This window comes from Balaenoptera borealis (genome assembly GCF_965194805.1).
Source record: "Balaenoptera borealis genome assembly, chromosome: 3".
NCBI classification, from domain to species: domain Eukaryota; kingdom Metazoa; phylum Chordata; class Mammalia; order Artiodactyla; family Balaenopteridae; genus Balaenoptera; species Balaenoptera borealis.
This window is the reverse complement of record NC_138866.1, coordinates 38741695-38754463: the sequence shown is the minus strand read 5'-3', so window position 1 is coordinate 38754463 and position 12769 is coordinate 38741695. Positions and strand designations below refer to the sequence as shown.

General features: G+C 37.3%; 2 long non-coding RNA genes across 2 annotated transcripts in view; one reads left to right on the top strand and one right to left on the bottom strand.

Moving 5' to 3' along the window:
• The window catches only part of LOC309626206, a 1050100-nt gene that overhangs the window by 690229 nt on the left and 347102 nt on the right, over positions 1 to 12769 (bottom strand). The gene's annotated exons all lie outside the window — the stretch shown is intronic.
• LOC309626225 overlaps positions 5895 to 12769 on the top strand; it is a 28621-nt gene continuing 21746 nt past the window's right edge. Inside the window, exon 1 of the long non-coding RNA XR_014243047.1 lies at positions 5895 to 12750. This is a non-coding gene — a long non-coding RNA (uncharacterized lncRNA). The remainder of the gene's footprint in view (positions 12751 to 12769) is intronic.

Here is a 12769-nt window from a genome sequence, read left to right as displayed (position 1 = left end):
AATTGTTTTGGATTTGTTTTTGGAGTTCTTTTTTCTTCCCTTCCTGTTTTGTTCTTTTCTCCTATGATTTGATAAGCATCTTTAGTGTTGTGTTTGGATTGCTTTTCCTTTTTTGTGTATCTATTGTAGATTTTTGGTTTACGGTTACCATGAGGTTTTGATATAGCAGTCTATACATATATACAATATTGTTTTAAGTTGCCGGTCTCTTAATTTCAACTGCATTTCCAATATCTTGCATTTGTACTCTCCTCTTCTCATGATTGCTTGTTTGGATATCATATTTGTGTATGGATGATTTCCTAACTAACTAACTTTACTGTATTTTTGCCTTTACTGGTGTGTTTTCCCATTCATAATCTTCTTGTTTCTAGTGTGGCCTTTTTCATCTAGAGAAGTTCCTTTAGCATTTGTTGTAAAGCTGGTTTGGTGGTGAATTCTCTTAGCTTTTGCTTGTCTGTAAAGCTTTTGATTTCTCCATCAAATCTGAATGAGAGCCTTGCTGTGTAGGGTATTCTTGGTTGTAGGTTTTTCCCTTTCATCACTTTAAATATATCATGCCACCCCCTTCTGGCCTGCAGAACTTCTGGTGAAAAATCAGCTGGTAACCTTATGGGGATTCCCTTATATGTTGCTTTTCCCTTGTTGCTTTTAATATTTTTTGTCTTTAATTATTTTCATCAATTTGATTAATATGTATCTCAGTGTGTTCCTCCTGGAGTTTATCCTGTCTGGGACTCTGTGCTTCCTGGACTTGAGTGATTACTTTCCCATGTTAGGGAAGTTTTTAGTTATCATCTGTTCAAATATTTTCTCAGGTCCTCTGTTCCTCAGGCTGCAGGATTTTAATTCTTCTTGGTTCTGGTGTCTGTTCCCTGGTAGATGAGGTTGGTCCGGGGCCTTGTGCAGGCTTCCTGGTGAGCGGGACTGGTGCCTCCCCACTGGTGGTTGGTGCTGGGTCTTGTCCTACTGGTGGGCAGTGCTGTGTCAAGGGGTGTGTTTATAGGTGGCTGTTGGCTCAGGACTATTTTAGGCAGCCTTTCTTCTGATGGTTGGGGCTGTGTTCACCCTTGTTAGTTGTTTGGCTGAGGCTTCCTAGCACTAGAGCCTGCAGTCTGTTGGGTGGGTCTTGGTGCTAAAATGTCGACCTCCAGGAGAGCTTACACCAATGAGTCTTCCCTGGCGCATCTACCACCAGTGTCCTTGACTCCACAGTGAGCCACAGCTGACCTCCACCTCCAAGACCTGCGGGTATGTCTTGTCCAAGCTCTTATGGAGTCACTGCTTTGCCCTAGGTCCCAGTGCATGTGAAACCTTGTGTGTGCTTTCCTTTATTGGAGTCTCTGTTTCCCTCAGTCCTGTGGAGCTCCTGCACTCAAGCCCCACTGTCTTTCAAAGGTCAGGGGCTCCTCCTCCTCCTGATGCTAGACCCCTAGCCTGGGGAGCCTGATGTGGGGCTCAAAACTCTCACTCCTGTGGATTAAACTCTGTGATATAATTCTTTTCCAGTTTGTGGGTCACCCACCCAGCAGGTATGGGATTTGATTATATTGTGACAGTGCCCCTCCTACCATCTCGTGTTGCTGTCTTCATCTTCATCTTTGGGTGTAGAATATCTTTTTGGTAGGTTTGAGTCTCTTGTCCATAGTTATTCAGCAGTTAGCTGTGATTTTGTTGTTTTCATGAGAGGAGGATCTCAAGTGCTTGTGCTCTGCCATCTTGTCTCTTGTCCTCTAGAATATGGTATTTAGATACAATTTTTTGTTACTTTAGTCTGACAGATCCCACACCTCTTTTCCAGAATTTCTTAGGGGTGGAGGGAAAAGGTTCTGACCTTTCAGTATAGTTGTTTGACATATGTGTAATACAGTTAGATTATTTTTCTCACATCTACATTTCATTCTTGTATTCCTGATCTCCTAAATTATTTTTTTATTCTGTGAGGTAGTATGAGTGTGAACCACAGACTTAATCAGCCATTCCAGCAGAACTGCCAGTTTGAACTGAAGAGGAAGGAGATGGGAAGGAAAGAATAAAGGCTGTGGGATTTCTTGGATTTTTACAGGACAGTATCATAGGGTGATTCAGCTTCAAAAGTTTGCTATTATTTAAGAAAAGGGAAGAATGTCCCATAATGTCATTCAAAAGATGATCTGGGACTGCCTCCTTTGTTTCAAAAGGGGAGGCTTTGCTTTCAACAGTCCTGAAAACCTCTGTGGAGAGCTGACCAAAGCAGTGAAGGCAGGCCCTCCAGGCAGAGCCCTCATGGTACAACCCTGCCCAGCAGAGCTTCAGTGACAGGAGGCCACAGGGAATACAGAAGGCAGAACATCAAGACACAGAGGATCATTTTCAAGCCTTTTGGTCTAGTGTCGTTATTCCTGTTAGTTTTGGACTTGCTTGAGACCTGTCAGTCACCCCCTTTCTCTTTCCTATTTATTTCTCCCTTTTAGGGTGGGAATTTCTAGCCTTTGCCTGTCCCACCATTGTATTTTAGAAGTACATGACTTGTCTGGTTTCATAGGCTCCCTCAGTTTACCTATTCAGTTAGTTGCCACATTATGTAGATTCATTCTTCACCATGTCTTCCAGCTGTCCCTAACTTGAATCCATGGCTATTACTCTGATTCAGGCCGTCATTATTTCTTACATGAAGTATTATAATACAATTGGTTTTAATAACACTGATGTTCTCTTGTTCCAGTTGGTCTGAGTCAATTAATTACTCTGCAGAAATATTCATGATCTTCACTGAAAGAAGTAGTCACTTCTTTGCTCTTTATCTAAGTGCTTTACAAATGTTATTAACTCATTTAATGCTTAAGACAACCATATTATCCTACTTTTTATACATGAGAAAACTGAGCCATAGAGATGTTAAGTCACTTGTTCCAAGTGTCTAGCTAGTTCAGCAACATTATTTGACCCAGGCAATCTAACTGTAACAGAGGAAGAATGAAACTGCCTCCCTCATCCTTTACCATATGTATTCTATTGCTTTATCCCTGCACATCAAGAGTTAAACATTAGAGAAATGTTGCTTGTGCCCAAATATTGGGTCGGCCAAAAAGTTCGTTCGGGTTTTTCCAAAGAAAAACCCGAACGAACTTTTTGGCCGACCCAATAGTTTATTAAACTCCCTGAAGAAAGTTCCCATCCCAAGGTCTTGAGTTAGTTATAGCTATATTACTTGTTGTAGATGAGTTCGCTTTCAGCCTAGAAACCTTGCAAAGCAGCAGAGATAAGAATGGTAAAGTAAAAATAACTGCTAACAACTTGAATTTTTGTAGGAGCCCTGTGATCCAGCCCATGTAAGTAAGCAGAACAACAGAGAAATGTTATACTTCCCTTCAAGGCCAGGTACCTCTAATAAGTGTATAATCTGCCTTTACCCTTTAATCTTGAGCACTCCCCCCTTTTCCTTTAGCATAAAAGCAGCCTGAGTTCTACTCTGAGTTAAAATGGTTCTTTAGGACATTAGTCTGCCATCTTTCTGGTTTGCTGGCTTTCCAAGTGAAGTCACTACTCTTTGCCCCAACACTTTGTCTGTTGACTTCTTGGCCTGTCTTTTGGTTAGCAGTATGAGCTTGGACCTAGTAACATAACTTCAGATCCTTTCACAACCTCTCTAATTAAGATAAATTATCTCCTCTTGAAAGATATTCATAAATATACAACAACTTATACTTAAGAAGTGCAGATTGTTCTTACCCCCTTACTTTAAAATGGAAAATAGAAATACTGTTTTCTATAAAGGATTCATAAAATATAAATCCTTAAATACTGTTATTCAGACAGGCTTGTTTTCTTTGCTTCAGTAGTAATGAACTTTCTTTGGTTATTAGAGCTATTAGTGAATTCTGCATCCAATCTGTGCAAGTTATTATTAAAATCTAATTGTTCATGGAATGCTACCTTGAAATAATGAGTTTTCAAGGGGGTGAAAATGGAGTGAAGAATATTAAATGCAGGACTTGTCTTTTCCAGCTCCACATGTACAAAACTTGGAAGTTGCCACTCCACCCTAATAACAACTAGAAAATCAACAACTCTTATTGGATCTGTAAGAGAAGGTGGTGGACATAGGGCAAATTGCTACCCCCAAGATTGAAGAGACAGGTAAATACATGTCACCACAGCTTACCAGAGTAGAGACTCACGAGCTGAAACTGCCATGGGAACCAGTGCTGGAGTAGGAAAACTGGATTTTTAATGGATTAATTGCTGGGGACTCACTCAGTCATGGGGGACACAGTGTTGTGAGATACACCTCTAGGAACTTGACCATTTTCCCACAGTAATTTCCTTTTGCTTCTAGCAGGAGAAAGGGGCAAAGAAGCCATTTTGAAATATGCCACTATACCATGTTATTCTTAATAAGGCCTGCCCTCAGGGGAAACTAACCAGAACCTAAATGACTGGGGTAAAAGGAAATAAATACCCAAATTTAGCCCGTTCTAGCCATCCTGTCCCACCAAAGGAAGGAGGAAAAAATGAAAAAGGAGAGAAGATGAAATCATGTAAAATGCTCAGTTAAAACAAAAAGAAGAAAAATAGGAACAAAGACCAAGGGCAACAAATACAGTATATTGATCAAACTATATCAATAATCACTGTGAATGTTCATGGTCTAAATACACCAAATAAAAGGCAGGGATTGTGGGAGTGGATCAGAAAACAAGACCCAAATATATATTGTCTACTTTTAATCTATGTGTGTCTTTCTTTATATTTAAACTGGGTTTCTCTTAAAATGGGTGGAGAAAGATACATACTAATTTCAAAAGAGAAAACTTCAAAGCAAGGAATGTTATCAGATATAAAGAGGAACATTATGTAATGATACAGGGATAAATTCTCCAAGAACACATAACAATACTTAAAGTATATGCATCTAACAACAGAGCACTAAAATATGTGAGGCAAAAACTGTCAGAAATAAGTGAGAACTAGAGGAATCCAACACCCTTCTATAAGAAATAGCTCTAGCAGGCAGAAAATCAGTAAGGACATAGTTGAACTCAACAACACCATCTATCAACTGGATATAATGGATATCTATTGACCACTTCATCCCATAACAGCAGAAGAAACATTCTTTTCAAACTCACATGGAACATGCACCAAGATAGAACATTCTTGGCCATAAAACACACCTTAACAAATTTAAAAGCAATCATACAATGTCTGCTCTCAGACTACCATGTAAATAACTAAAAGTTAGCAATGGAATGGTAACTAGAAAAACCTGAAAAATATATGAAAATTAAACACCACACTTGTAAATAATGTATGGATCAAAGAAGAAATCTCCTCTAAAAAATATGTTGAACTAAATGAAAACACAACTCACCAAAATATGGGGATGCAGTGAAAGCAGTTCTTTGAGGGAAATTTATAGCATTGAATGCATATATTAGAAAACAAAAAAAGACCTAGACTCAATAATCTAAGTTTATACTATAGGAATCTAGAGCATGAACAGGAAATTCAAAGGAAGCAGAAGAAATAGATAAAAATAAAAATTAGACTGACAATCAATGAAGCTAAAAACTATTTCTTTGTAAAGACAGAAACAACAAGTCTCTAGCTAGGATAATAAAAGAAGGGAGAGGATATAAATTACTAATACCATAAATAAGAGAGGGGACATCTCTTCAGATTTCATGGATATTAAAATAATAAAGGAATACTATGAACAATTCTATGTCTGCAAATTGTTTTTTAAACATCTTTACTGAAGTATAATTGCTTTACAATATTTTGTTAGTTTCTGCTGTATAACAAAGTGAATCAGCTATAAGTATACACATATCCCCATATCCCCTCCCTCTTGCATCTCCCTCCCACCCTCCCTCCCTCCCTATCCCACCCCTCTAGGTGGTCACAAAACACCGAGTTGATCTCCCTGTGATATGCAGCTGCTTCCCCAATAGCTAGCTATTTTACATTTGGTAGAGTATATATGTCAATGCCACTCTCTCACTTTGTCCCAGCTTACCCTTCCCCGACCCTGTGTCCTCAAGTCCATTCTCTACATCTGCATCTTTATTCCTGTCCTGCCCCTAGGTTCTTCAGAACCTTTTTTTAAATTCCATATATATGTGTTAACATATTTGTTTTTCTCTTTCTGACTTACTTCACTCTGTATGACAGACTCTAGGTCCATCCACCTCACTACAAATAACTCAATTTCGTTTCTTTTTTTATAGCTGAGTAACATTCCATTGTATATATGTGCCACATCTTCTTTATCCATTCATCTGTCTATGGTCTATGTCCAAAAATTTGATAACAGATGAAATGGACCAATTCTTTGAAAGTCACAATCTGTCAAAGATCACAGAAGAGCAAATAGACAAATCTGAATGAGCCTATATGTATTAAATAAATGGAAACAATAATTAATCACCTTCCCAAGCAAAGCACCAGGTCAAAATGGGTTTACTGGTGAATTCTACCAAATAGTTAAGGAATTATCTACAATCTCTTTCAGAAAATAACAGAATATTTCTGAACTCATTCTACGAGGCTAGCATCACCCTAATACCAAAACCAGACAAAGACATTACAAGAAAAGAAAACTACAGATCAATATCTTTTATGAACACAGATATGAAAATCTTCAACAAAATCAAATCCAACAATGTATAAAAAGAATTGTACATCATGACCAAGTGGGATTTACCCCACATATGCAAAGCTGGTTCAACATTTGAAAAATCAACTAGTGTAATCCATCACATCAACAAGCTAAAGAAGTAAATCACATGATTATATCAGTAGATGCAGAAAAAACTTTTGACAAAATCTAACACCTTTTTGTGATAAGAATACTCAGTAAACTAGGAATAGAGGGAGACATCTTCCACTTGATAAAGAAGAGTTATAAAAACTTACAGCTGACATACTTAAAGATGAGAAACTGGAAGATTTCTTCTAAGATTAGGAACAAGGCAATGATGTCTCCTTTCAGTACTCCTTTTCAATATCTAATATTGGAAATGTTTGTTAGCTAATGCAGTAAGACAAGGAAAGGAAATAAGGTATACTGTTTGAGAAGGAAGAAATAAAATTGTCTTTGTTCACAGATGGCATGATTTTCTACATAGAATATATGGAAGAATTGCCAAAAATCCTCTTGGAACTAATAAGTAATTACAGCAAGGTGGTGGGATATAAGGTCAATGTTTAAATATCAGTTTCTTTCCTATATTTCAGGAATGAACAAGTAGAATTTGAAATTGAAAACAATACCATTTACATTAGCTGCCTCAAAAATGAAATAATTAGGTACAAGTCTGACAAAGAGAGAAATCAAAGAAGAACTAAATAAATGGAGAGAGTCCACGTTCATGAGTTAGAAGTCTTACTATTGTGAAAATGTCAGTTCTTCTCAACTTGATCTATAGATTCAATTCAATCCCAATCAAAATCCCAGCAAGTTATTTTGTGGATTCCAACACACTGATTCTGAAGTTGATATGGCAAGGTAAAAGAATAGCCATTAGAATATTGAAAGAGAAGAATAAAGTTGGAGGACTGACACTACTCAACCTCAAGAGTTACTATAAATCTACAGTAATCAAGACATTGTGGTATTGTCAGGGGACCTTCAAGATGGCAGAGGAGTAAGACTTGGAGATCACCTTCCTCCCCACAAATACATCAGAAATACATCTACATGTGGAACAACTCTCACAGAACACCTACTGAATGCTGGCAGAAGACTTCAGACTTCCCAAAAGGCAAGAAACTCTCCACGTACCTGGGTAGGGCAAAAGAAAATACAGAGACAAAAGAATAGGGACAGGACCTGCACCTCTGGGAGGGAGCTGTGGAGGAGGAAAAGTTTCCACACACTAGGAAGCCCCTTCACTGGTGGAGACAGGGGGTGGGCAAAGGGGAAGCTTTGGAGCCATGGAGGAGAGTGCCGGAACAGGAGTGCAGAGGGCAAAGCAGAGAGATTCCCACACAGAAGATCAGTGCCGATCAGCACTCACCAGCCCGAGAGGCTTGTCTGCTCACCCACCAGGGTGGATGGGGCTGGGAGCTGAGGCTTGGGTTTCAGAGGTCAGATCCCAGAGAGAGGACTGGGGTTGGCTGCGTGAACACAGACTTAAGGGGGCTAGTGTGTCACAGATAGCTGAGAGGGAGTCCGGGAAAGAGTCTGGACCTGCCTAAGAGGCAAGAGACCATTGTTGCAGGGTGCACAAGGAGAGGGGATTCAGAGCACCGCCTAAAGGAGCTCCAGAGACAGGCGTGAGCCACAGCTATTAGCGCGGACACCAGAGAATGGCATGAAACACCAAGGCTGCTGCTGCAGCCACCAAGAATCCTATGTGCAAGCACAGGTCACTATCCACACCAACCCTCCTGGGAGCCTGTGCAGTCCTCCACTGCCAGGGTCCCGTGATCCAGGGACAATATCCCTGGGAGAACACATGGCACACCTCAGGCTGTTGCAGTGTCATGCCGGCCTCTGCCACCGCAGGCTCACTGCATTGTGTACCCCTCCCTCCCCCCGGCCTGAGTGAGCCAGAGCCCGCTAATCAGCTGCCACTTTAACCCCGCCCTGTCTGGGCAGGGAACAGACGCCCTCAGGCGACCTACATGCAGAGGTGGGGCCAAATCCAAAGCTGAATCAGTGGACAGATCGTCCAGACAGAAAATCAATAAGGCAACAGTAGTCTTAAATGACACAATAGAACAGGTAGACTTAATAGATAGCTATAGGACATTACATCCCAAACAGCAGAATACACATTCTTTTCAAGTACATGTGGAACATATCCCAGGATATCACATGCTAGGCCACAAAACAAATCTCAACACATTTAAGAGGATAGAAATAATAATCAAGGATTTTTTGCAACCACAACCATATGAAACTCGAAATCTATTATAGGAAGAAAAATGGGAAAATCATAAACACATGGAGACTAAACAACATCCTACTAAAAAAACCCCCCAAAAAACCAATGTTATCAATGAAGAAATCAGAGAGTAAATCAGAAAATAACTTGAGAGAAATGAAAACAGAAACATAACGTCCAAAATCTAAGGGATGTACCAGAAGCAGTTCTATGAGGGAAGTTTATAGCAATACAGGCCTACCTCAAGAAACAAACAAACAAACAAACAAACTAAAATAGTTAACCTAACATCTAAAGAAATTTTAAAAATGAGAACCAACAAAGCACAAAGTAAGCAGAAGGAAGGGAATAATAAAGATCAGAGAGGAAATAGAGATTAAAAAAGAAGAAAAGATCAATGAAACCAAGAGCTGGTTTTTTGAAAGATAAAAGACTTTGGTAAGCCTATAGCTAGACTCACCAAGAGAAAAAGAGAGAGGACCCAAATAAACAGAATTAGAAACGAAAGAGGAGAAATAACAACCAATACAAAGAAATACAAAAAATCATAAGAGAATATTATGAAGAGTTAAATATCAGAAAATTGGACAACCTAAAGAAATGAATATATTTCTAGAAACATACAATCTTCCAAGACTGAATGAGGAAGAAATAGACAATCGGAACAGACCAATCACTAGTAGTGAAATTGAATTAGTAATCAAAAAATTCCAGTAAGCAAAAGTCCAGGACTGGACATTTTCACAGGAAAATTCTACCATACATATAAATAAGAGCTAGTACCTATCCTTCTCAAACTACTCCAAAAAATTCAAGAAGACAGAACACTTCCAAATTCATTCTACAAGGTCACCATTATCCTGATGCCAAAGACACTATAAAAAAGGAAAATTATAGGCCAAAATCTCTGATAAATATAGAAGAAAAATCGTGAACAAGATATTAGCAAACTGAGTTCAACAGTACATAAAAAGGAATATACAATTTGATCAAGTGGGATTTGTTCCAGGAATGCAAGGATGATTCAATATTTGCCAGTGAATCAATGTGATATACCACACTAACAAAAGGAAGGATAAAAATCACATGATCATTTCAATAGATGCAGAAAAAGCATTTGAAAAAATTCAAAATTCATTCATGATAAAAACACGAATCCTAGTTGGTACAGAGGGAACATATCTCAAAATAAAAAGGCCATTTATGATAAACCCACAGCTAACTTCATACTCAATGGTGAAAAGCTGAAAAACCTTTCCTCTAAAATCAGGAACACGACAAGGTTGCCTACTCTTACCACTTCTATTTAACATAGTGTTGGGAGTCCTAGACACATCAATCAGACAAGAACATGAAATAAAAGTCATCCAGATTGAAAAGGAAGCATTAATACCATCATTATTTGCAGATGACATGACACTATATATAGAAAACCCTAAAGTCCCCATACAAAAACTATTAGAACTAATAAATGAATTTAGTAAAGTTTCAGTATACAAGATTATTATACAGAAATCTGTTGCTTTTCTATACACTAATAATGAATTATCACAAAGAGAAAGGAAGAAAACAATCCCATTTAAAATTGCCTCAAAAAGAATAAAATACCTAGTAACAAACTTAGCTAAGGAGGTGAAAGACCTATACTCTGAAAAGTATAAGATGCTGATGAAGGAAACTGAAGATGATACAAAGACATGGAAAAGTATCCCATGCTCTTGGATTGGAAGAATTAATATTGTTAAAATGTTCATATACCCAAAGCAATTTACTGATTTAATGTAATCCCTATTAAAATACCCATGACATTCTTCACAGAACTTGAACAAATAACCATAAAATTTATATGGAACCACAAAAGACCCCGAATAACAAAAGCAATCTTGAGAAAAAAGAACAAAGATTGAGGTATCATGCTTCCTGACTTCACACTATACTACAGAGCTACAGTAATCAAAACAGTATGGTACTGACACAAAAATAGACACATAGATCAATGGAATAGATTAGAGAGCCCAGAAATAAACCCACACACTGTGGTCAATTAATCTAGGACAAAGGAGGCAAGAATATACAGAGAGAAAAAACAGTCTCTTCAATAACTGGTGCTGGGAAAATTGGATAGCTACCTGTAAAATAATGAAATTATAATTCTCTAACACCATATACAAAAATAAACTTAAAATTGATTAAAGACCTAAATGTCAGACCTGAAACCATAAAATTCCTAGAAGTGAACTCTTTGACATAAATTGCAGCATATTTTTTGGATCTACTTCTTAAGGCAAAAGAAACAAAAGGGACCTAATTAAAATCTCTTGCACAGCAAAGGAAACCATTGACAAAACAAAAAGGCAGACAACCTAGTGAATGGAAGAAAATATTTGCAAATGATATAAACAGTAAGAGGTTAATATCCAAAATATATAAACAGCTCATATAACTCAATATCAAAAAAACATACGACCTGATTAAAAAATGGGCAGAAGAACTGAATAGAAATTTTTCCCCAAATGATATACAAATGGCCAACTGGAGCATGAAAAAATGATCTATCACTAATCATCAGGGACATGCTAATCAAAACCACAATATCACCTCACACCTGTCAGAATGGCTATCATCAAAAAGTCTACAAATAAAAAATGTTACTGAGGATGTGGTGAAAAGGAAACCCTAGTACACTGTTGGTAGGATTATAAATTAGAGCAGCCATTATGGAAAACACTGTGGAGGTTCCTCAAAAACTAAAAATAGAACTACCATATATGATCCAGTAATTCCACTGCTGGGTATATATCTGAAGAAAACAAAAACACTAATTTGAAAAAATATATGCACCCCAATATTTATAGGAGAATTATTTTCAGTAGCCAGATATGGAAGCAACCCAACTGTCCATCAACAAATGAATGGATAAAGATGTGGTGTGTGTGTATACTTTGTGAAATAAGTCAGAGAAGGACAAATATTCTGTTATCACTTACATGTCAAATTTAACCAATAAAACAAATGAATGTATACAACAAAACAGAAAGACTCATAGATATAGAAAACAAACTAGTGGTTATCAGTGGGGAGAGGGAAGTGGAGAAGGGCAAGATAGGGGTAGGTGACTGTGGTAACAACTACTATTTTTAAAATAGATAAGCAACAAGATATATTGTACAGTACAGTGAAATATAGCAATTATTTTGTAAGAACTTTAAATGGAGAATAATGTATAAAAATATTGAATCAGTATGTTGCACTTGAAACTAATATAATGTTATAAATCAACTATACCTCAATAGAAAAAGAAAGAAAAACTAAAATCAGATTTTTATGTAAAATCTCCAAAATTTTAAATGTTGACTACTAGTTCAAAAGTTGTAAAATATTGTGTAAGAAAAACAAATCACATCTTCTGTCATGATATGGTTTGTGAGTTTCTCTTCAAAATGTAATCAAAAGATATTTAAATGTATTTGAGGTTACATCTCATGTCTGTGAATGAGGAACTGGGCTGAAAAAGAAGTATAAAAGTCACACTTTCCATTTTAATTGCTTCTTTTAGGATCTCAGGATTTTCGTGTGCTTATGGGCATCATAAGGGTTTTACCATTTCCTTATAAAGACCTTACTCAGATATTACGATGGTGTAAACATGGTATTATTTTGTTTGTTTTAGATTTGTTTTATTCATTTATTTTTAAAATAAATTTTGGAAACATTTGGCCAGGGATTTCTCTATATATACATGGAATGTTGAATAGTAAGTAAGAAACAATCTAAAGCAGCAACCTCAAGAGAGAAAACATAATGGGTTTGAGACTTAGAGGAAATATTAAAGAAGAGCAAGAAGGAGAACTAGGAAAGAAGTAAATGGATCAAGGTGAAGCAGAGGAAATATT